Source organism: Carassius auratus, chromosome 13 (genome assembly GCF_003368295.1).
Source record: "Carassius auratus strain Wakin chromosome 13, ASM336829v1, whole genome shotgun sequence".
Lineage (NCBI taxonomy): Eukaryota > Metazoa > Chordata > Actinopteri > Cypriniformes > Cyprinidae > Carassius > Carassius auratus.
This window is the reverse complement of record NC_039255.1, coordinates 9,667,349-9,693,120: the sequence shown is the minus strand read 5'-3', so window position 1 is coordinate 9,693,120 and position 25,772 is coordinate 9,667,349. Positions and strand designations below refer to the sequence as shown.

Genomic DNA, 25,772 nt, shown 5'->3' with positions numbered 1-25,772 from the left:
TGTTTCAATAACAAAGTCATATTCCGATTTCAACACCCCATTAGTTTAAAAAAATATTTATAACAAACAATTTAAATTAATCTGATTTAAATTATTAAATATTATTATATTTCCCTAAGAGTGCTAAATTGGATGATTCTAACAATATCAGTAATTTTAAAGACCAAGGAGAAGGTGTGTTTTTGATCAAACCTCCAAAAATTTGATATCTCTAAAAAGCCCTGAAGGTTCTCTGTACAGGACATCCATACATGTGGCATGTCTCAGAGAAATCCAGTATAATATAATATGCCTGCGGTCCCAGGAGGAAATGGTTGACAGACACTTATGCTTACCATGGTAAAACACATTTCAGTGTTGTATCTGTGATTATTCAGATGTCATCAATGACATGCAATAACTATAAAAAGTCTCTTTCTTTTTCCATATTGAATGAGGCATGTCAACAAACATTTTCCAGCCCCAAAAAATCTTGAAAGATGCTTTTTACCAAATTCCTGTCCTGTGACCAAGACGAGACGTGCACACCAGCATGTCTCATCCTTTTCCACACAACCCCATGGAAAAACCTGAGAACATTTCCCTGAAACCAGCCACAATACTTGCTTTCCTCTGTAACAATCATTAAGAGTTGACAGTTTGAAGGAATTCATACAATGTGATTCATATGGATTTTTTATAAAGAAGGTCCACCCTTAAACTGTCAGTGGTTGTTAAAGATTGTGCCAATTTATACAAATTAACCACCAGTTCGCCAGAAGTAAATATAGTTCTGAATAGCCATACGAGTCTGTTGACTCACTGCACTGTTTTGAAAATCAACATTTTAGATCATATAACATGAAGTTGAAGTTGAAGTAACTTCATTGGAGTGAGTTTCTGTTGGAATCCACTGGTTGTTGAGGGGAGATCAAACAAGGCTAAAGGAGCTCAATCCTACGCTCTATCTCCACTGTGTCCAGTGGACTGTTCCTGCCAGGTCTATTATACTGTACATTGTGTTTGGATTAAATGGTCTCTGCAAAATTACATTTTCATTTTATTAGCATTGCCGCTTTTGGATTGCGGTAAAGAAATGTGATGTCGGTGTATGACTGAGGATGAAAGCAGATGGACACATGCCAATTCTAATCTGCAGTAATCTCCTTCATCCACCGGTTCAGAGATGATCTCTCTATCCATCAGCAGAGGCCGAATGCACACAAAGGGACTTGGGAAGGAGGGATCAGAGAAACATGCAAAGATCTTTCAGAGCAGCATTTTTGTTGATGTAATACAATTAACATCCAGCTATAAAAAAATCACTCTCACACAAGCCTCATTAAGCAATAAAGTGAAGCATAAAATCTCTGGCCTACAGGTGAAGCACTGTTTGAACACAACTTGAAGACTTGAGTGAATATAATATGATATTTGAAGATGTCTTTTTTTTCATAGGAAATCCTGATCTTATCATTACAACCTTTCATTTATCGAAACAGAAATCAATACAATAAACAAAATCGGTCCAAGCCAAGGTGAGCTGAAGTGGTGCTAAGACGGGAAGGATGTTCTAGATCCAATAAAGGGTATCTGTACAGACAGAAAATAAATCAATAAAATTTAATTATGGCCCACTGGACCTGGGAATGGCTGGAAACTGATCTGTCATCAAGGCCTTTAAGAGATGCATTACAGAGGGCTAATTTTATAAAAGTTTAGACACAAGAATGAGGACAGCATTCTGTCGCCAATACACTCAACTGACAAATAAACCTGGACCATACAGTTATGTCGACTTGTTTGGTTTGCCCTATATTGACATGCATTCTAAGCCAAGATGTTGCACACATGTTTAGCCTGTTTCTTAAGAAAACAATTGCCATATATATATATATATATATATAAACCATACATGTACAACAAAATTGTGTTCCTTATTGGACTGGGGGAAGAAAAAAAAACTGCCTTAAAGGTCTGATTTGAAAAGATCAGACATCTGGGAATGTGGGAAAAAATCTGTGGCAGAATAACGGTGGTAACTGGCAGTGAAGGATCACGAAACTCATCATAAAAATGTGTGTTCATCCAATACAGTTTTCTTGACCAAACAAGGATTTCCATGTCCACCTACCCCAACTGCCAAAGATTGTAAATGGCACTAACTGTTTGTTGATCTCCAGGGTTGTAGTCTCCCATAGGAAAGTGGGCTGCTGACGTTGATTCTCCATGAAAACCTCCACTAGTGTAAATGGGCTGGGCCAGACTTGTAAGGACAAGTTGCTCAATGGGATCTCCCATGAAAGCCAAAAATCTGTTGCTAATCTTATTTGCCTCCATTCTTCAGATGTGAGCATGATATGACAAAAATCAATAGCCCAGACTTTTTATTTATTTATTTTATCTACTGAGGCAGAGGGAAAATAGCATAGAAAGATTCGCTGATTTTATTTGCTTTTTTTGTGTCACACCACTGGCGTCCAACATAGATATGGTGAGAAGAACTCAACACAATCTCATAAAGAAACTAACTATTTTGACAGCAATTTTGCAAAATGTAACAAACTGCCATGGGAGTTTGAAAAATGTCAAAATCTTGGTCTTAGCAGGTCTCTTACACCAGAAAACCATCTTAAGCTTTTTAGATGCTATTTTCAGCAAAGAATACTATAAACTTATGTATTTGATAGTAATTCCAACTTAACTTGCATACTCCTACAGACACAAAATTAATAACAGCAAATCAGTGCCAAATACGCACAGGCACAAAAGCATTCACCAACAGATATTTCACTCTGCTCGGACTGAGAAGAGCCAAATAAACACCATTAAACAATGATGAGGATGAGGAAGAAGAATCACTTGCCTGAATATAAATAATTGAAACTGGTCAACCTCTCACCTGGGTGTGTTAGCCTTTAACCCCTCAGAACAACAGAGGGGAGATGGCCTTGTCTCTGCAGAGAACTCAATACCGCAACCTTTATCAACAATAAAATACATCTAAAGATGCCAGAGTTGAATCATGGGTGAAATTTTTTAGCTGAAATGTAATAACATACAAACAGACAAAATAACAAACTGCACAGATATACACAGAAATGTCTGAAAATATCTTACAAATCTAGAGTCTCCATTAAAAAAAAAATTCTCATGAGTCAGATTTCCGTGGTTCCTTGGCAGTAGAGTAATTCTGACAGAATTAGTGATGCTTCTGCATGACGTTTGGCTGTGTTAGTCTCAGATCAAGTTTCCTAAACATCTGAACATGAACCGTTATATCAGCTACAGTATGGAACAGACAAGTTCATCTATTGATCAATTTTGTGTAAACTGCTGTCTTCCATGATGGAGTCTCATGGAAATCTTTGCATATCACTCACTCATGATGTGTCTGACACAAAGACAATTACACTATTGTTCTGAAGCATAAGCTTAATCCAAAATAATCTTATATTTTAGGCTAAGACCAAAAAGCTAGGCATCAAAATGCACAACCGTTTTCAATACACCGATATTCAGATGTTTCTTTAGACTGCTCGTGAAAGTTTCTATTGTCACAATTCATTTGGTTCTATCACATCACATAATCCTCCCGCATTCTGTTCCTTCATGACATCACATGTTTCTTCCTCTGTGCATTGCAAATCTGAAACCACTTCCAACAGTTCAGGGGAGGTAAAGGAGAAGTCACAGAACTCGTCCTGATTGATGGATGGGATGACTGACTCATCAATGGGTGTAAGAGTAGGATCCTCTATGGTGAAGTCTGGATCAAAGTATTCACATCTTCTGCAGTTTTCTGGATTTAGATAAAAAAAATAAATAAATTATATATGTATAAATATACATAGTATATATACAGTAATTACAGTACCGTGCACCAACAAAAAAGTTTTAAGTCAGTTATTTCTATGTTTTGCTGAGTATGTCAGTAGGAACTGTCATTACATTTCAAAACATTATTTTTGCCATAAATGTAATAATCCAGTGAAATTTTTGTTGCATAAGGGAGTCTGACAACAGCCAGTGCTCCACACAGAAAATCTGATCTCATCATCATCCAGAACAAACTGAGACAAACTAAATCCAGAAGAACTCTGGCAATGTCTCCAAGAAGACACTTCAAGAAACCCGAAAATGCTACAGTACTGTGCAAAGTTTTAGGCACTTGTGTAAAAATGCTGTAAAGTGAGTTGCCATCAAAAATAATGCCATAAATAGATTTTAATAAGTTCTATTAAACTTAACTAAATCAACATTTAGTTACCACACTATGCGTAAAAAAAGCTTTTATCCTAGGTGCTCTTGGCAAAAATGATTTTCAGTAGCTTTGCAGGTAAGTTTCTTGAAGCATTTTGGAGACATTGCCACAGTTCTTCTGGATTTAGTCTCTCTCAGTTTGTTCTGTTTCTTCATGTTATTTCCAGACAGACTGGATAAAGATGAGATCAGATCTCTGTGTGGAGCACTGGCTGTTTTCAGACTCTTTGTGCAAACAAAAATCTCAATGGATTATTACAAGTGATATATATAAACATACACACTTATTTATTTAACATACTGTATGTTTTTTTAACTCACAATTCTAGGCTTGAAAGGTGGTTCAAGCTCTCGCTGGTTAAGTTTGTCCCAGTCAATGTCAGTAAAAAATGGGTGACTGGTTACAGCGGCCTCTCCTCCCTCTGCAGCCACACAACCCAGACGACGGGATGGATTCTTTGTCAGAAACTGAGAAAAATAAAACCAAAACGTGATGTCATGCATTTGTCTGTCAAACATTCACCTACTAGTTTACACACAGAAAACTAATACACACCTGATATATACCAGTTATATTACTAAATAAATGAATACACTGAGAAAATAAGAAAGCACCCAAAGGTATTGAATGTGAGAATCCTATCAAATCTCCATAGTGAGATTACACCAACAGTACGTCAAGACTCAATTCCTATGAGACATGTATCACATAACACACCATCAACTTGTGGGAGGATGTGTCGAGAGTATCAATGTGTGTGGTATCAAAATATAACCAAATCAGATTAAATCAAAATCACATGTTCAATAAATGTTACAATTGAATTAAGCCATCACATTCTTAAATATACATTACATTTTACAGAAGTGTATATAACCATATATAGGTAATCCATATGTAAAAAATATAGGAGAAAATGTCATGTATAATTATCCAATATTGGCCAATGCTGATAAATAAATTAAAAAAAAAAGAATATGGCAGATAACTGGTTCTTGTTTCATGTTGGGTTTATGTATATTTCTGGTCTGTCCTACATATGATAACACCACAGCTGTGCAACAGGACTGAGGTCTGCTATTCCAAAAATAGAATGCTTTAAGCCACTCTATTGATCTATTCTTTGTCTGTTGTTTGATGACCAGGTTTAAGATTTCAGGCAAATATTGCGTCATTCTGAGTTTGAATTTTCAGATTCAACTGGGAATTTATTGCGTCCTTCAATAACTGCACATTGCGATAAAGCGGGGAAAAATAATCTCAAGGCTTAATACCGGTATATCTCCACCACTATTACTTCCACATCATGAGGTGTAAAATCTGTAGATTTGAAGTGATGATACACGGTTCAATGTCACCAAGCCAATGTTGCCTGGGCATTTCCATTGAGAATGGGAACAACATTTCTATCTGGATATATATTAGATCAGTCCGTGGGCCCTGTGTCTTACCTGGAATGCCTGATTTGAAGTTCAACATGCCCAGCAACAATTTGCTCAAAACAGGTGCGCCCCATGTATCATCCCCTTATAGAGCAGGGGGTTGTGTGTCGCATAGTGTACATATTTGATTGTAAAAGGTAATTTCTTTTGCCACAGTCATGTCGGTAGCAGTGGAATGTGGATCGAGGGCAAATATAGTTTTGTAAGAGAGGGGAAGAGCATGAGAATCAGAGAGCGAAGATCAGCATGGAGCATTTACTGTTTACTGATGTTCAGTGTGCATGAACTGACACTTTAATTCACACCATATGCCTCCCACCAATCAGGAAATATATGCAATCAATCACTGCTCCATTCAAGTCAATTCATGTCTGTTATGACTCCAGGGCTAAAACTGAGCAGCTCACCCCTTTCAGATGTCCACGGCATTTTGTGCTGAGCCAAGATGTGTAGATGATCTCTTCAGTCAGGATGGACTCAAAAAGATCATCCTCATTTTCTGCCTCAAAGGGGGGCGTGGCCAGATAACATCTCATACAGCAGCACACCGAGAGCCCACCAATCAACCCGATGGCCCATACAGCATCTCCTGAAGGATCTATATGACCCGCACAAAATTGATAAACGCATTTAGGACATCCTGCCTCTCTCTCTCTCACACACACACTTCCACACTGATCACACATTTCCATAGATAATCTTTTCACCAAAAACTAACATACACCAATAGAAGCAGTTTATATCTACAACATTATATATTATATTATATTCTGAAAGAACACAAGCAGAATGAGGAGTTATTTTAGTATTATTTATATGCTATTATAGGACTTATTCAAATTTAAAACTAGCTAATATTTTCAGCTGGAAGTTGACAAAAACTCACGCTAAAAGTCAATCTGACACAATATGAATGCAGCATAACACTTCTGATTCTTCTAGAATTTTGTGTGCATTTTAGTGTGTGTTTGAATCACCTCTGGAGCAATGTAATCTGGGGTTCCACAGAAGGTTCCTGTGACAACACCCTCAAACATTCCCTCCTTGCACATGCCAAAATCAGCCAGTTTACAATGACCATCTTTATCCAGCAGAACATTATCCAGCTTCAGATCCCTGAAATAATACAAATATAAAAAATATGCTCAGATTCAGTCCATTATGGCAGAGAGAGAGAGAGGAAAGAGGGAGGGAGGAGAGAGAGATTATATGTATGTTGCATATTTTTTATTTGCATAGGGTAAACACTTCTGCACGAAAATCTGCTTATAATATTTTAAAGAAAAATTACAATAATGACACGCAACACATTCGAAATAATGTTTATACTTTTCATACAGTACATTCATATTCGGTCCACAGTAACTGCATGAATGCTGATATTTGGCCATTTGTCCATTAACAGAATTGACGTGTATGCCACCTGATATTTTGCTCTCTCCTTCAGTGCCAGTGCTGTTTTCATGTATTACACTGCAGCTTTAAAGATCTTATGTGGTAAAGGTTTGTAATAATAGAAACGCTGAGGTAAGAATTAAGTCTCACAGTGTTAATAAACCTCAGAGGATGCAGAAGTGGCAATTAAAAGAGAAGACAGGATGGAAAGCTATTCAGAGAAAACACACAAAGAACAGTTTAACTGAGAAACTACATTTCTAACATATTTGCTCACCTTCATGCTGTTCTAAACTCATTTGACTTCTTCCAGCAGCTTGAAAATTAGATAAACTCCACATTTAATGTTCCATTAAAGAAAGTCAAATGTTGTTTAGAACATCATAAGGGAAAAGTAAATGATACCAGAATTTTCCTTTGAATTAAATATCCTTTTAATTCTTCTGTCTTACGTGCATTTGTCTGTCTAACCTGTATATTATTCCCTTGCTGTGGAGATATTTAAAGCAGATTGTGATCTCCGCTGTGTAGAAATCTGGCTCTGTTCTCCTCAAACTTTCTCGATTTCTGAATGTGAAACATCAGATCTCCTCCATTCACAAACTCCATTACAAAAAACAGACGCTCCTGTGAAAAGATTAAGACATTAAGATAAAGATTCATTTAAAAGACAACAACAAACACTAGATTACCACCTTCAAATCAGGAAATTCAGCTTCTTACAGGGAGTCTTTTTAAGAGACCAGACAGTTAAGCTAGTGTGTCACAGCCATTAGAAGATTCATGGGAGAGACAGATGAAGCAGAAACATAAATACTGTTTAGTCAGCAAAGAAGACTGCAGAAGACGCCGGGATTATGGGACTTTGAGAGCTGGAAGGTGAGCTAAAGACGAAGTGCATCATAAGTTTAAATTGACAGCACTTAGCCTCTGTTTAAGTCCAGCATGGCCAAATGCATCAAAACTCAGACCGCACACCCAGGGACCACCCACAGTCGGTTTACTGACCGTGTGATACAGCTGCACACAAAATGCAATGATTTTCTAGTAGTGAAATATTCAGAGTAAGATGGGGAAGATGCCCACAATAGGAACAGTGTGGATTTATTGCAACTGTTACCATATTTAGAAATAAACTTTAGCAGCTATAGTTGTCATGATTCTGCCCTCCGTGTCCTTGATTTTTCCTAGTCTTGAGGCAGGATCATGACAGACCCATGTTTGGTGTACAAGCGCATGGCCTTGTCTTGCTTGTGTTGTCTTCGGTTCCCTTGCCCCGCCCCCCTTGCTAACCTAGTCGTGTCTTGATTGTCCTATCTGTAACACCTGTCGCGTCTTGATTAGTACCCTATTTAGATCTCCTAGTGTGCTCTGTCTTGCGTCGGTTCATTGTCATTGTGATTGTACCTCAACTGTGTCCTACAATTGTGATTGTGTGTGAGATTGTGCTGTACCCGCTGAAGTCCTTGTATTACCGTGAGTGTTTATAGTTAGTATTTAGAGTCCTTGTTTATCTTGTCAGTCCAGTCCTGTTTTAGTTATTTAGTCTTTACCTTGCTCCGTGTTTTCCCCCTCGTGGGTTTTGTTTTCCCCTTTTTGTAATAAAACCCTTTGTTTGAGAATCCCTGTCTGCACCTGAGTTCCTCCCTTGCCTAAACCTGACAGAATGAACCGACCCCCAAGGAACTCAGCAGACAGGAGGCAATGCTGGATGGCATCAGCCAGCCAGCGAGATTGTTTTGAGGGCTCTTCGCCTTGTGGTGTTCCGGGGGACCAGGGGAGGTCGTTCCGGAGCGAGCGGGCGAGAGGAGGAGCCCCAGAGGTCCCCACCTACCCAGCTGCCGGCGATCCCGGAGGGTCGTGTCCTGGCCGTGGCAACCCTGGGGGGTCAGTCAAGCCCCTCCCAGAGTCCTGAGGTGCCCTCCTCAGCCAGCAGTCTCCCCATGAAACGAGGGAGACGGTTTTCATGGGAGTCAACTTCTGAGTCTTCGGCGTCCGAGACTGCCCTGCCCGAGACCAAACTCCCCCAACCCGCCTCTGACCCAGCTGTGGCCTCTGCACCGCGCCCAAGGAGGAAGAGGAGGAAGAGGGGGCCTGCCGGTCCTGTGACCCTGTCTCCTCCCGACCCAGCAGCGGTGAGCGCTGGCGTGCCCGACCCAGCAGCGGTGAGCGCTGGCGTGCCCGACCCAGCAGCGGTGGAGCGCTGGCGTGCCCGACCCAGCAGCGGTGAGCGCTGGCGTGCCCGTGCCAGCAGCGGTGAGCGCTGGCGTGCCCGAGCCAGCAGCGGTGAGCGTGTCCGAGCCAGCAGCGGTGAGCGCTGGCGTGCCCGAGCCGGCAAAGAAGAGGGCAGTATGCAAGTCGGCAGTCGTGAGAGCGCAGGAGAGTGCCGCGGCCGACTCTGCAGCAAAGACTTTAGTTCAGTGTATCTCATCTCGTAAGGAGATGCCAATTGTCTTAGCGGCTAAAGCCTTTTCTGATTATTTGTCTAGTCTTGTCCGTATCCTAGAAGTCCCCGTCAGTCCTGTCTTGTCCTCAGACCCTGTCCCCAGAAATCCCGAGTGTCCTGATGTCGTCTCCCCGTGTCCCGTAGATGTCGTCTCCCCGTGTCCCGTGAGTGTTGCCCCGTGTCCTGCTGATGAAGTCATGTATCCTGTTGATGTGGCCCCGTGTCCCGTAGATGTCCCGTGTCCTGTTGTCCCCCCGTGTCCAGTAGATGTTGCCCCGTGTCCCGTAGATGTCCCGTGTCCAGTAGATGTTGTCCCCCCGTGTCCAGCTGTCGTTGTCCCCCCGTGTCCAGCTGTCGTCTCCCCGCGTCCCGTAAGTCTTGCCCCGCGTCCCGTAAGTCTTGCCCCGCGTCCCGTAAGTGTTGCCCCGCGTCCCTTGTCTGCTCCTGTCATGTCCCCTGTCAGTTGTCCCGAGACCCCTCCCCGCCCCTCACCACCCAGACCTGCCCGTACCCCCCGTCGTCAGCCTTCGTCCTGTTCCTCCCTAAGATTCCTACCCCTCCCACCCGCCCTGGTCTGTCCCCCATGAACTTTGTGGTCCCGCCCCCTCCCCTTCCCTGTTTGTTTTTTTTGATTTGTCACCCTAACCCTGCCGTTGTGTACTCATGTTTGCCTTTGTTGTTATTTGTCATGTCTTGCTGGTTTGTGTCTGTGTCCCAGTCTGTCATGTCAGTCATGTCCCATGTTTGATGTTCCCTTGAGGAGCGTCTGGAAGCCGCTCCTTAAGGGAGGGGTTCTGTCATGATTCTGCCCTCGTGTCCTTGATTTTTCCTAGTCTTGAGCAGGATCATGACAGACCCATGTTTTGTGTACAAGCGCATGGCCTTGTCTTTGGGCCATGTGCTTGTGTTGTCTCGTTCCCTTGCCCCGCCCCCCTTGCTAACCTAGTCGTGTCTTGATTGTCCTATCTGTAACACCTGTCGCGTCTTGATTAGTACCCCTATTTAGATCTCCTAGTGTGCTCTGTCTTGCGTCGGTTCATTGTCATTGTGATTGTACCTCAACTGTGTCCTACAATTGTGATTGTGTGTGAGATTGTGCTGTACCCGCTGAAGTCCTTGTATTACCGTGAGTGTTTATAGTTAGTATTTAGAGTCCTTGTTTATCTTGTCAGTCCAGTCCTGTTTTAGTTATTTAGTCTTTACCTTGCTCCGTGTTTTCCCCCTCGTGGGTTTTGTTTTCCCCTTTTTGTAATAAACCCTTTGTTTGAGAATCCCTGTCTGCACCTGAGTTCCTCCCTTGCCTAAACCTGACAATAGTATGATGATGCATAATGCAATATATTTGTTTGTTATAGAAGGAAATCATAAAAGACGGCCATTTTGCCCAACATCTGGGGCAGGAAGCCCACGACGGTAAACTTACACTGATTGTTATGGATACATCTAACATCATTTTAATTATTTATTTATGTATAACACTACACCAATTTTCCTCTTCTTATTTTATGCAATTCATGTAAAATGCTGAGCCAAATATTGCATTAATTAATATTATGGTAAATATATATTATAATACAATAATAACTTTACAATTTAGCTGAATTTCCAGTCATAATGGATAATTGATAACGGTCATATTTATTTTAAGATGAAAAGTGAAATCTGTGTCAAAGAACAAAATTAAAGTTTAGTGCTAATTTGGGAACGGACACTTCTGGACTAATTTCTTATGCATTTATTTTTTAAAAACATTCACAGAGACAGACTAATTTTTCCATACCAATCTGTTAACATCATCCGCTTCTCAGTATACAGTATTAAATTAAGATGATGTTTGGTTCTATACCAGATAAACAAACTATCTATAATGCTTACCAGAATATATCTCATTTAGAGCTAATTAGCATCAAGCTACACATGAAAATGTATGATTTTTAGTGTTTTAGCTTAAAACCCACTTTAAACCAACATCTACTGTATTGTGCTTGTAATAACTTCCGATTGTGATCTACTGTAAAGTTGATTTGATTCTAAAATAAGCAGACATGAACTCTTTGTATGGTTTTATAATGGATTGAATGCTACACCTACTTATCTTCTGCCATAAACATACTTTATTGTTATGAAATAACATGAGCTGCTTTAAAAAAAAACATACAGAAAATGTGTTGCAAAGAAGGGGTGGGGGAAGGACACAGGACGAAAAAAAAGGTCCTTGCTTTTTTCACACAGTAAATGATCCATAGGGTTCTATTGTTTCCATTCAAAAGCATCATTGCACTGAATTTTCGCATTCAGTGTAACAATGCCTTTACTGTGGTATGTTCCATTTCATACTTATCCTTCCCTAAATGACATGTAATAAAAAACTGACTGTGCCTGGCTGCTTTTCATTAGTAAGACAGTAAGTGAGCATTAACAAACAGACACACACATTCACTCCGTAACACTGCCACACACCTCAGGCCCTCTGAGATCATTGATATTCACCAACGTGTTGTGGTGCTAATTACCATAACCCGGTCCTCACAGGGTCATGAGTGTACTTTGTATGACGCTCACGTGTGGATTGATTATGTGCGTCAGGACTGTGAAGGAGCAGAGACAAACCGGCTCATAAATTCTTTTTCTCATTACAAACACACTGTAGATTTGGCAGCGAGACCTTGAGGATGTTCCTGCACATCCATGTTCACGTGGACTCTGCAGTAATAAATCCAGAGAGGTCATCATGTCGGATCTGTTCTACTGGACTGATCGTGAAACCTAGGTCTTCAAATCCTTTTGCAATCAGTGTGTATGTGTGTGTGGGCGCATGTTTTTAAAACCTTGTGTACAATCAAGGTAAAGTAATCAAATGTAGTCTTACAAATGCTACAGTGTGTGTTTTAGGTGGGTCTGTATGATCGTAAAAGCTACATTAGGCCATCCACTGTTGACCTCTCTCTTCTAGAGGCTTCAAGTAAAACACGCAAGCAGAACATAGCAGACCTCTGATCTCTCACAGCACAGAGAGAAAGAACAAGTACACATACACAGAAAATGTGAAGTAGAATTTAACAAACATGACAAACTGAAGCTTATTACTATACTGCCCCCTACTGATGAGGTGAAACTACATGCTCTCATTTGAAGAACAGAATATACCAGGGGTTCTATGGCCCTATTATACATATATATATATATATATATATATATATATATATATATATATATATATATATAGGACCATATAAACCATATGTTTATATATAACCACACATACATACATATGGTTTAATAATTTATTTATAATTAGCTTTATTTAAAAACAATACATAGCTAGGTGAATGTGTGATGTGTCTGTCCCTCACCGGTGTTTGGAAGCAACAGTAAAGCTGAGTGAGGTAAGGATGACTGGAAGCGAGGGATAACACTCGTTTTTCTGTCATTGTGCACTCCACATCATCATCCTGCAGTATGATGTCTTTCTTTAACACCTTCACTGCAAACACCTGATCCGAACCATTCAACCGCACCAACATCACCTATTTACACAGAACACCAACAGACTTGTGAAGTGCATGTGATACATGTGTATTATCTTTCCTTTCACTTGTGAAGACATCATTCACCCAGACTTTCTGGCACAAAATTGTCAGCATAATATTTTAATATTAAACAGCACAGCCCAGAAACGTTTTTTTTTAATAATAATATAATAATGTATAATATTATAAAATATTATATATTTTTAAATATATTTTTTTATATACACCGCATAAACTTTAAACAGTTACAGAAATAGTTACATAACATTATATTTGAAAAAAAAAAAAATAGTCTGCAATCTTTGTGCTGCATAGTCATAATGGACCTGATGTAAAGAGGAACTGTCTTAAACACGGACCTTGCCGAAGCTGCCTTTTCCTAACACCTGCAGCAGTGTGAAGTTAGACATTCCCAGCTTTCGATCTGGGTCTTTTTTAGATGGCCCTCGATCTCCTCTCACGCTCAATGTACGGCACTGAGTGTCCATACCTGCGAGACCCTGAGAAGAGAGACAAATTATTTTTTCCTTATAGTCTCTGACTTATGTAGGACAATATCAATTGTCCTGTTGATGGTCCTGTGTTACTTCCCCTTAATTTCTCTGTTTACTTCACTAAAGTTTGATTTTGTCCTATTTTTAGTGCATGCAGCCAAGAATGTACAGTTATGTGTAATGTCAATAAAGCACATTATTAAACTTAAACTGAGGGAGATTTACGCACACAGACAGATCACATATTTCAATTTTAAAAAGACAGAGTGCACAAGTGTGTATTTACCACTGAGTTGCGTTTGGTCATTCCTCCCGGCTGAAGGCCCATTTCTGCCAATTTATTGGCCAGTTCTACATTGTTGACTCCACAGTTTGGGGCAACATTTCCCTTACAGCGGATATGGACATTCATTTTACAAACTGCAGACGTAAAAACACAACACCAGATGAGCCTCAAACAACAGCATCAATAAGACAGATGCATGCATTTATGACAAAGAAGAAAAAGAGAGAAAAGTACTTTTGCATTGCAATCCTTGCCGTACGATGCCCCACAGCAAAGAGCCACAGTGGTCACAGAAGGTAGGAACCTTATAATTGTGGATGTTGAACTTATGGGGAATGTTTATACTGAAACCCTGATTCGTAGTCTGTAAAAAGAAGGAACAAAGTATAAAAAAAATAATAAAAAAAACAGAACAGAACGTTTCAGCAATTCTATTCCTGACCAGTAGGTGTAAAAAATGGCATCTGTGTTTATTAGGGCACAGGCAGCAGTCACTTAACCAACATACAGTATGACACAATTGGTGTGTCTGTGTTTCTCAGAAACTCGATGGTAAGAATTTCTAAAATTGTCCACAGATGAAAAAAAAACCCAGATAAGTCATATTGTGAGAATTCCCCCACACACAAAAATGAACTGCAAAAGCTTTTTAGATTAGGGTTGCATTACCTGTTCCTTTGCAGGTTTCTTCATGCGTGGACAGACCGTAACCACAAACTGATGACATCGCTTGTGTACCACACAGGTGCACACTATCATGCACACATACAAGCACACACAGCTGATTATAACCTATAATACAATAAATTTAAACACAGATCATGTCCATTAATATAGAGACAGAGTGGCAACTCACCTTGACATTGGTAGCCCTGTTTGCCAAAAACACCCCTGGAACAAAGAAAACAATGTACAATTAAAATATGACAAAGTTTGTTCAGCCACTCACTTGAAGCATTTGTACACACAGTTCCCTGTAAAGCACTTTTATTCTGTAATTTATATTGTTCTCAATTTTTGATTATAATAATAAACTTTAATTGTATAGAAAAGTAGTTCTACACACAATGTCCGTTTACAAAAGAATGAACACTACCTGACATTTTACAATGATTCAAATGTTACTGATTACTAATTTGTAGGAATGTCATTGCAAAACTCATCTCATCAAAATGCAAATCAGTCATAACAATGTACACATTTTTATCCTTTGTGTGCTTGTTTTTTTTATATATTTTTTGGCTAATTTGTTCATATTTTCAGCCTTACCAATAAGAGTTTAGTATTCTCAGCTGTTTATTTTATTTTTTTAATGGTGTTTAAATCCATTCTTTAAAAGACCTATGAATTTTTAATTAGGGTACTACTAAAAGTGTGTAAAAGTGTACACATTTTAAAAAACTCACAAAAAAGTGCTACTTAAAAAAATGTAAAAAAAAGATGTACATTTGTGTCAAAGGTGCAATACCATATAAATTCTTTGCAGTGGAAGCAGAAAGTTGGTTGCTTAAGGAAGGTCGACATGAACTTGTGCCCGTTTACTTGATGGATTTTTCTTCGAACTGCCTGTTGCCGCTTTCGAGTGAATTCCTTATAGGAATGCGTGTTTCCTCCAGCATCATCTAAACACAGATAAACAGAAAAGCTTTTATTATTTCATGATGCATGATTTTCTTACAATACATAGGTATTTCCTATAATGTCATGTAACATTCTGTTGATTATATGAGGGGGAAGAGAGACAGATTATCAGCCAATGGTTCACTGGTATTATTAAGTCTAGTCTATTCTCTGCAGGCCTAACCACAGGTCTTTAAAGGAAGCCAGCTTCACACAACCCTGCACAGTGGGTGAGCGATTCGCACATAGCATACACTTCACACACAAGATGCTCTGACAGATGCAGTGTCTATAAAAAACTGACTGAAGTTGGCTTTTTGTGTCTTAGTGTTTCTTAGAATGTTGACAAGTCTGGAACCATGTTAACATTTAACATTTAGTGTGCATGTGTGTTTCCACCATTATGGCCTATACAGTGCAATTCATCAAAAACAATTTTAGATTTTCTACTTTTATTCAATCATTAGCTATGAAACAAACCATGTGATCTCGATACGCCTCTGAGTTCCAGTCCAAAAATAGCCCAGTCATACTGGCTGTCAAACTGATGTTTTAAAATGTATGAATAAATGTACATTTCTGCATGAAAACATAAAAAAAAAAATAGAAACAATTTAAAAAATTCAAAACAACAAAAAAAGAAAAAAAGAAAAAAAAAAAGAAAAGAACAAGGAAGAGGAGGCACGCACCATCTACAAATGAGCCTGTGAGAGTAACCAGGATGTAGACCTTACCCTCAGGTTCAAGATCAATCTGTAACACAAAAATAAATAAATAAATATATAAATAAAAATTAACATTTAAATGTTTTAATTTAACCACAGTTTGGACACAATTTCATTCTTTTTTTATAAAATTATCAAACAACACAAACAGAAGTATGGGAATAACTTGAATATACAAATGTTACATAAATACAATATTATATTTTAAATTCCTATACAGGTCCTTCTAAAAAAAATTAGCATATTGTGATAAAGTTCATTATTTTCCATAATGTAGTGATAAACTTTCATATATTTTAGATTCATTGCACACCAACTAATATATTTCAGGTCTTTTATTGTTTTGGCATTCAGCTCATGAAACCCAAAATTCCTATCTCAAAAAATTTGCATATCATGAAAAGGTTCTCTAAACAAGCTATTAACCTAATCATCTGAATCAACTAATTAACTCTAAACACCTGCAAAAGATTCCTGAAGCTTTTAAAAACTCCCAGCCTGGTTCATTACTCAAAACCGCAATCATGGGTAAGACTGCTGACCAGAAGGCCATCATTGACACCCTCAAGCAAGAGGGTAAGACACAAAAAGAAATTTCTGAACAAATAGGCTGTTCCCAGAGTGCTGTATCAAGGCACCTCAGTGGGAAGTCTGTGGGAAGGAAAAAGTGTGGCAAAAAATGCTGCACAACGAGAAGAGGTGTCCGGACCCTGAGGAAGATTGTGGAGAAGGACCGATTCCAGACCTTGGGGGACCTGTGGAAGCAGTGGACTGAGTCTGGAGTAGAAACATCCAGAGCCACCGTGCACAGGCGTGTGCAGGAAATGGGCTACAGGTGCCGCATTCCCCAGGTCAAGCCACTTTTGAACCAGAAACAGCGGCAGAAGCAACTGACCTGGGCTACAGAGAAGCAGCACTGGACTTTTGGACAAATTTTGCATGTCATTCGGAAATCAAGGTGCCAGAGTCTGGAGGAAGACTGGGGAGAAGGAAATGCCAAAATACCTGAAGTCCAGTGTCAAGTATCCACAGTCAGTGATGGTCTGGGGTGCCATGTCAGCTGCTGGTGTTGGTCCACTGGTCCACTATCAGGAGATTTTGGAGCACTTCATGCTTCCATCTGCTGAAAAGCTTTATGGAGATGAAGATTTCGTTTTTCAGCACGACCTGGCACCTGCTCACAGTGCCAAAACCACTGGTAAATGGTTTACTGACCATGGTATTACTGTGCTCAATTGGCCTACCAACTCTCCTGAACTGAACCCCATAGAGAATCTGTGGGATATTGTGAAGATAAAGTTGAGAGACGCAAGACCCAACACTCTGGATGAGCTTAAGGCCGTTATCGAAGCATCCTGGGCCTCCATAACACCTCAGCAGTGCCACAGGCTGATTGCCTCCATGCCACGCCGCATTGAAGCAGTCATTTCTGCAAAATAATTCCCGACCAAGTATTGAGTGCATAACTGAACATAATTATTTGAAGGTTGACTTTTTTTTTGTATTAAAAACACTTCTTTTATTGGTCGGATGAAATATGCTAATTTTTTGAGACAGGCATTTTGGGTTTTCATGAGCTGTATGCCAAAATCATCAGTATTAAAACAATAAAAGACCTGAAATATTTCAGTTGGTGTGCAATGAATCTAAAATATATGAAAGTTTAATTTTTATCATTACATTATGGAAAATAATGAACTTTATCACAATATGCAATTTTTTGAGAAGGACCTGTAGAAGGAAAAAAATGCTTTCCACACTTTCTACCCTAGATAGGTTTTTTTGACAGAAACGCTTACGAATTGAGTGTAACTGACGATTACTTTTGATGACTCTACTGTGGCCTTTTAAGATTTCACCATTTTTCCCTGATATTCACAGGCCTTCTAGGAACCAAGTTCCCTGGCATTTTCAGTATGTCCAGGACTGTAAGAAGCCCTCTGCACCTGTGTTGCAGCCTGGAGTTAAACCATGCCATGCCTTTTTTTTTACATTTCTGTCACTGGTGTAGTTCAGGTTCCTTGCTACTGATGCCTTTGGCTTGCTTAGTTGGGCACGCTTGACTGACTGATTGCACAAACACTATTGGAAAAGATCTGAACTGGATGACGTCATTAATGAATCATCAATTAACTGACTTTAGCTGAAAAATTACTCTTTGTTATTGTCTTCTTGCATATTGACAAACCTTTCCTGTTTGACACTGTAAAGCTACTTTGACACAATCAGTTTTGTATAAAGTGCTATACAAATAAGGGGGGGGGGGTGTATATAACCCTTTTGTATGACAAGTCTGTTTATTTCATGTCAATACATTTAGGCAAACAACCACATGTTGAAAATAATATCTGTGCCAAATACAACCAATCAACCACCCATTCATACCGTCCACTGTTCCACATTTACACCACGGAAAATGTAAATGAGGTCAGGCAGGTATGAAATATCAGAGCTAGACTTCTGATTACTGGTGACCAAAAAGATAAAAGAGATAAATGGAAAGACAAACTCAGAATTGGAAAGAGACAGCAAGGTGTTTATGAGCCTGTGGTAAACCGGTGTAGAAAACCAACTTTGTGGGCGTGTGTCGACGTGAATGTGATCCAAAAATAAACCCAATGTGCTCATGTATGTTATGACAGACTCATGGGTTAAAGAAACTAACTATATAGGGATAAAAGATATTGCATGCAAACAGCATGAACAAGGGAGTGGCCAACCAGATTAGCCAATCAGAAAAGACATCTTTGGATGTCAGCTGAGGCTGTGTGGGTGAATGGATGGTGGTGGTCTAAATAGAAGTCTGATGACAATTAGCAAAACATCACTAACAACGTCTTTGTTGTCCATGATTTGCCATAATCAGCATTCAGTGAGCTAAAAATACACTGTGCCTGTTTCTTTATCACATACAGACTACATAGAAGTTATTTTTAAACTAATTTGCTTCAGAAACTTTCAATTGAGTTCAACTGAATATATTTTTTTCCGCCACACTCATACTTCCTTTCATTTGGTCAGAACTGAAAGCGGAAAAATTCACACAGACTCCAATGCACACAACTTCCATTTTATACACTTTTGATGCTAGTTTCACTGACTGATAAGACAGCATAACAGAAACTGCTGGATTCCTAGAGGCAGTTCCCATATAGGGAAGCTTGTACACACTCTTACACACCCACACACACACTCTTACTTGTGTGTGTGCTGTTTTGAACAGCAGGTTTCACATACCATTTATCCCAAAAGCCTGAGGCTCTACACAGAAACAAATACACGCACTCACAGGAGACTGAAACTTGGCACAAAACGCTCACAGGCCAGACAGACTGAAAGCAGAGTATCATTAATAAGCGGTTATGTGACCTTCAGCTGCACAACCAATAAAAATGGGGCATTGTTTCTCTAAGGTCCACTGAACTTCATCTGGAACCCAATAGAAGGTTATTAGAAGTATATATGTATTATATATAATGTTTAAAAATATAATGTTCAGGGTCATTAAGATTTTTTCTCTTACGTTCACCATGCATTTATTTGACCAGAAATAGACTAAAACCACTAATATTGTGAAATATAATTAGACTTTAAAATAAAAAAAAAATTTCTGCTTTAATCAATTTCAAAATCGCAGCAGGCATCACTCCAGTCTTCAGTGTCAGATGATTTGGCGCTGAAGAATAATTTCCTTGTGTTGAAAATGATAATATTGTGAATATTTTAATAGAAACCCTGATTCTTTTTTCAGCATTTTTTCAAAGTTCAAAAGAACACCATTTATTTTAAATAGTAATCCTTATCTGAATATTTCCTGACTTATTTTAATTTTTTTTTGCAACAAACATATCTGAAACATATTTAAATTAGCATTCTTGATGCATACAGGCATAGTTTAAATTTTATTTTACTTTTTTCTATTTGTTACAAAACAATTCTATGTCATGCATTAGAGTTTATGACCTCAAATAATTGAGATTTGATTTAAAACAATTTCTAGACAAGCATTTAAAAATAATAATATTCATTTAAAGCATTTCCCTTATATATACAGTATAAGTTGAACTTAAAATAAACTTGAGGCCAATAACAAAGTGTCTCCCATGTTACGGTTTACTAAATTAACAAATGTTCAGGACATGTACAGTAAAAACAAGATGATCCGTATCTCTAAAAATAATGTCCCTGTGCATAAGCATTCCGGGAAAGGAGAACTAACAGTACTTGGGCTGAATAATAAGGCAACAAGACGACTTTCACCACTTCTGCTGATGAAAAGCAAACCAATTTGCGTGTGCATATTCAGCCTGATCACTGAAATGCTGACAGCAAGTGTTTTACAACTACTGCGTCGTAGTGACCAAGCTGCAATGTTGAGTTAACACACTGATATGGCTTAGCTCTGAAGGCAGACAAGTAGACATGGAACTGGTGGTGTTTAGATCACAGAAGATCTAACACCACAGAGCAAGATGTTTCAGCTGGTCTTAGCTGCACTGAATGTCCAAATTGAGCTGACTGACTGCGTATTAGGCCTCGACTTCCTTTCATTAGCCTCTGATCATGTATCAGGATAGCTTCATCTGTGTCTAGAGCTGCTGTCAAAGGCCTGATTCTGCATCAGTGAGCAATGCACTGTCGGACACGAGGGAGTAAGTGTGAACCCACACAGATGATGGTGGAAAATGATAATACTCACAACCTCAACAAGTCTGCTGTTCACACACAAAAGAAAAACACAACAGCACAAAACAAGAGACTACACAAAAAAACAACAACAACAACAACAACGGAACAATACAATAGAACAGAATAAAATAAAACTAAAGTTTAACCAGTTAGAAATTAACTTAAACATACACATCATAGCACAAACTTTTCAACTTTTTTTTTAACACAAGTATTTAATACAAATAAAAGATAAGAAAAAAGAAGAAGCAGCAGCAGAAATATCATAGCTGCAGAAGGAGAGGGCTGTAACACTTTCTAATTTATTTTTCTGCTGTAGACAAAGATTGCACAAAATCATGCAAGCCACTTTTGCCACAACTGTGATAAAATAGGCTGATCAACTTCAAACCAAAATAGTGTGTTTTACATTATAACTGATTTTGATTTCAAATGATGTTTTCAATTAAAATTCCTCAACGTTAACCATTCCATAGCATTCATGTGGCTCAAACAGTAGTGCACGGTGCTAGCAATGCCAATATCAAGGTTCGATACTTTAAAAAAGCCAATGTAAACACTTCGGTCTGCCAAACGCATAAGTGTCATTTTTGTATCAAAATGTTTAAATTAAATGTAGGTTGATAGGTATGCAGTATGGCGATGAGGGATGGCAGATTCATTACTTAAAAAAAAAAAAAAAAGTTAATTTGATTATCAGAATAATTCATGCATATAATTTAACATATTTTAAGGTAGCATTACAAGTGACAGATTGTGACAACAGCATTCTCTTTACCTGATATTTGCAAAAATAATTAAATTACATTTTAAATTAATTTTGATAAATACATTAATAAACTTTTTTTAATTTTCTGCAAGCAAATATGAGAACATTGTATCAAAGTTTAGGACAGCACAAATGAAAGTGTCATGTCAACATATAAAAACCAATCTCCAGTAACTTTAAGAAGACAGTTACTTACAATTCTTAAGGAAAACTGCAAATGTGTGATCAGTTCATGGTAAATTAACACAGCTAAATAATAAACATTCCTCACCCATCCTTCAAATGACTCCTCTGTGTTCGTGCTCTTCATCAGATCATCAAACTGGATGGTGCAGTTGGCCACGAAGTCATCGTACCCGATCGGTGCGTCATGAAAAACGGCCAGCTCTACCTGCTTGCCGTGGTTGACGGTAACGGAGAACTCCTCGTTATAAGTGGGCATGTTGGTTTTCTGCTTGGTGTGCGTCTGTCCGATCTTATACTCGTCCACTTTTACTATGATGTACGGGTCCAGGGTCTGGTTCACCTTGCTGAACATCACGGCGTGTCGCATAGAGGTGGTCGTGTGCTTCAGGTCCACCGCTTCGCCGATGCGCAACTTCAGATACCCGTTAAACCTCATGGTGTCCTCTAAACTCGAGCCTAGCAAATCTAAGCCTCGCTGACTTAGTCAATGTTGGACATTATATCACTTAAATGGAAAAGTGTAAATGCACAAACGCACACCAGTTAGAAGCCTCTGCATCTGAAAACAAAGCGCTGTTTGAAACACCTGCTTTGCGGAAGGACTGCAGCGAGTTGGCAGAATGGGGAAGTGAAGGAGTTCACGCCTGACTACGCGTCTCCCTCAAGGGAGTCAGTCACAATAAGAAACGTTACTCTCAGGCTCTGTTTTTACATCTTGTTTTATCCGTAAGTCGACTGACTTGTTACGAGGTCGCCTTTGCACATTTGTCCTTGACACTTTCACAATCCGTCAATAATTTGCTGGATTTTGGACTTAAACACGTCAGGCAAACCTTTGTATGACAAACTTCGGAGAGGTCTACTGAGCAATAGGGCGTCGAGGAAACTGTAGAGAAATTGTCCAGATATGTTTCTTTAAACAAAGCCTCAGGTGGGCCATCTCTGAAGTAGGCTACCTGCATTTGGAATGCCGTTGAAAATGAAAACACACCTGATTTATCGCGAGCATGTGGAAACACCGCCACCTGTCGGCATCCTTTTTCAACAGCAATCGTTAATAATTAAATAATGTGAAAAAATATAATTTGATGAGATTGTATATAAACAAATGAACAAATATTTATTTTTAAAATTTGTATATTCTTTTTCTATTCTATCTAATTTTTCTTTTTATTTATTAATCCGTCTACTGCAGTAGACTAACCGAGATCTGTCACAGCACATAGGCTACATATTATTGCTCTTCTGTTGGTTTTGATTGCTTCTGTTGTCTTCATTTTTAAGTCGCTTTGGATAAATGACTAAATGTAAATGTAAATTAAATAAATATACATTCATGTATAATAATTGTACATTAAATAAATGTTGAACATCATCTGATTTTTATTCGTTCCGATATTTAATTTGACGAACAAATAAATAAATAGCCTACAATATATGTAATGCATATTAATTATTATTAGTATTACATTTATACAAAACATATACATACATTTAACAGTCAAATTTGGACAAACTTGATTGCATTTATAGTATGTTTCCCATGGTTTTAAAAACTTTTGTTCTGAAGGCGTAAATGCTTAGAAGAAGTGATATAGTCTATCTATAAACAAAATGGGTTGATTGTGTGTGCGCTCTGATGGAGTTATCCCAGATCTATAAAGTCTTAGGATGAAAGGCCCACCTGTGTCAAATGTGGCCTTTGACCTCTTTCTATCTTTTTTCCAGCTGGTGTAAATTCAAAGGGGAGACTCCAAATAGTCTCTGCTCTGTTTGGTGTCTTATGGTGGCATGGTGAATCTTAGACCTTTGGGGATGAAGCTTTCGATGGGATGCTGAGCTTTAGTGGATCCACTCCAGTGATTCTGATGTAGCACCAGACCTAGTCAGCAGGAGACACTCATGCTCAACATTACTGCAACTTCAATTATTTAACCAACAAGCATACTTGTACTTTTCAAACATACATGTTCAGTTTCTTTATGGAAGGCTTTGTACTGTTACCACAAGTTGTCCTTGCATTTCTCTCTCTTTCTCTAGAGTTTAGTATGAAACAGTATTAAAACATGTTGCAACCACTGATCTTTAATAGAAAACATATATAGATCAGTGGTCTAGCTCCCAACTCGTCATATATTGACGCTTGGTCAGGACCCCTTGGCCTCAAGGTATTAGCGTTTTATATTAATGTATACTTTCATTGGAGTATGTAACCCCACCCCTACCCTAAACCTACCCACTTCTGGACAGTATAAAACATGTAACAGCTAAGCAAATAAAAGTACAGTCACAGGTATTTATTGCAAAACCCAACCATAAACAAGCAGTATAAAAGCATTACAAACATGTTGTGTTGCATTCCAAGTCTTCTGAAGCCATACGATAACTTAATGCGAAGACAGTAAACCATAAGGTTTTAATTGCTTTAAATGGCCCCGCTCCGTTAACGTGCTCACATCACATCTCATTCAAAAAGATACTCCCGTAGCATGACGCAATCGGTCACTATGGGTTTCTTATTTAAAGCAATGGAGGAGCCTGCATGAAAAATTACGCTAAAGGGGTGCACTGTGCATGAAAAAAGCGACGCCAAAGTGTCAAGATCAAGCATCAATATGTGACAAAAACCTTCAGTTACTGAGATCTGCATCTGTAACTGCATCCCAGTGTGGCAACTATCCCCAGTCTCCTTTTTCCATAGCCATGCATCCTTACTCGTTCACTGAAGAAATTAACTATACCCAATTAAACACAAATACACATGTACAAACCCAGCAGGTCCCATTCAGCTCCCATATACAGTTTGAAATTGTTCTCAAACCTCTGATTTACACACACACACACACACACACACACACTGTTACTCTTACTCACTTACTGAACTGCTGCTATTCTATGTCAGACTGTGTGACTCATAGAGAAGTGGATGAGGTATTTATGGGTGAAAGGCCATTGTGTGTGTGAGTGCACATTTTCTGGCTGGTATTATAACTCAGTGTTTGGGAATGACAACAGCTGCAGCAGAAGGGTGTTAAAGAAGAAAAAACTAAAATCTGAGCAAGAAATAGAGAGTAAATGATGGAGTGCGTGTTTGGAGAGAGGAGTTTAAAAAGAGTGGCAGGGAGAGCGAGCATAGAGGACAGAACAGTTTTAAAGCAGAGAAAGTGTGTGACACAGGGTAAGGTACATGTGTGTGTGTTTGGGTAAAATGAACTCCAGATGTGATGTGGTCTCAGCTCAGACCAGGTGTCAGAGCAGAATTGGAGGTTTTAGAGGGCAGAGAGAATGTCAAAGAGGAGAAAAATCCTAGAAAACAATCAGAGGTGAGGTAGTGTGCGTGATTAAATGTGTGTTTCTTTCTTTCTAACAGAGTCCTCAGAATGATTTACTGAATCTCTGTGACACAGGGAGCACGGTTACTGATAGAGCATGAAAATCAATTCAGGACGAAGGAGAACAACAGAGATGCAGAAAAAAGAAGTCCAGGGAAAAAAAACAGATGTCAGAATGAAAGGGCCAATTGGCATGAAAGAAATCAGACAGACATACAGCTAAATCACATTCTGTAGGCAGCGGTTAACAGTCAGCAGATGTTGATGTTGGTGTGTGTGATTATGGACTGTGGTCTAGCAACAGGTAAAGCAATCACTGCAATCGGGGCTAATTTAAAGCTGAAAAGAGACTACTCTTGATACCCAAGAGAAGTGGATTGGATTTTCCACTCATTTAAACCTAGCATGAAATGTTGTTTTAAAGTTTTTTCCTTATACCTGTTTACTAAAAAGGACATGTAATTATTTTTAAATTGACTTATCGGTTTGCACTTTATTTTACAGTACTTGTACTTATATGTACTTATGGTGTACTTATAGTGTATTTATCTAAGAAAGTTCTGGTAATACAAGGTAACTACATAGGTTAGGGTTAGGTTTAGGGGTAGGTTCAGG

The 25,772-nt window shown here is 38.8% G+C and overlaps 1 pseudogene; it reads right to left on the bottom strand.

Annotated features, from left to right (window-relative positions):
• Positions 1-6,232: 6,232 nt before the first annotated feature.
• On the bottom strand, positions 6,233-22,688 carry LOC113112578 (protein kinase C eta type-like; annotated as a pseudogene).
• Between the last annotated feature and the right edge of the window lie 3,084 nt (positions 22,689-25,772).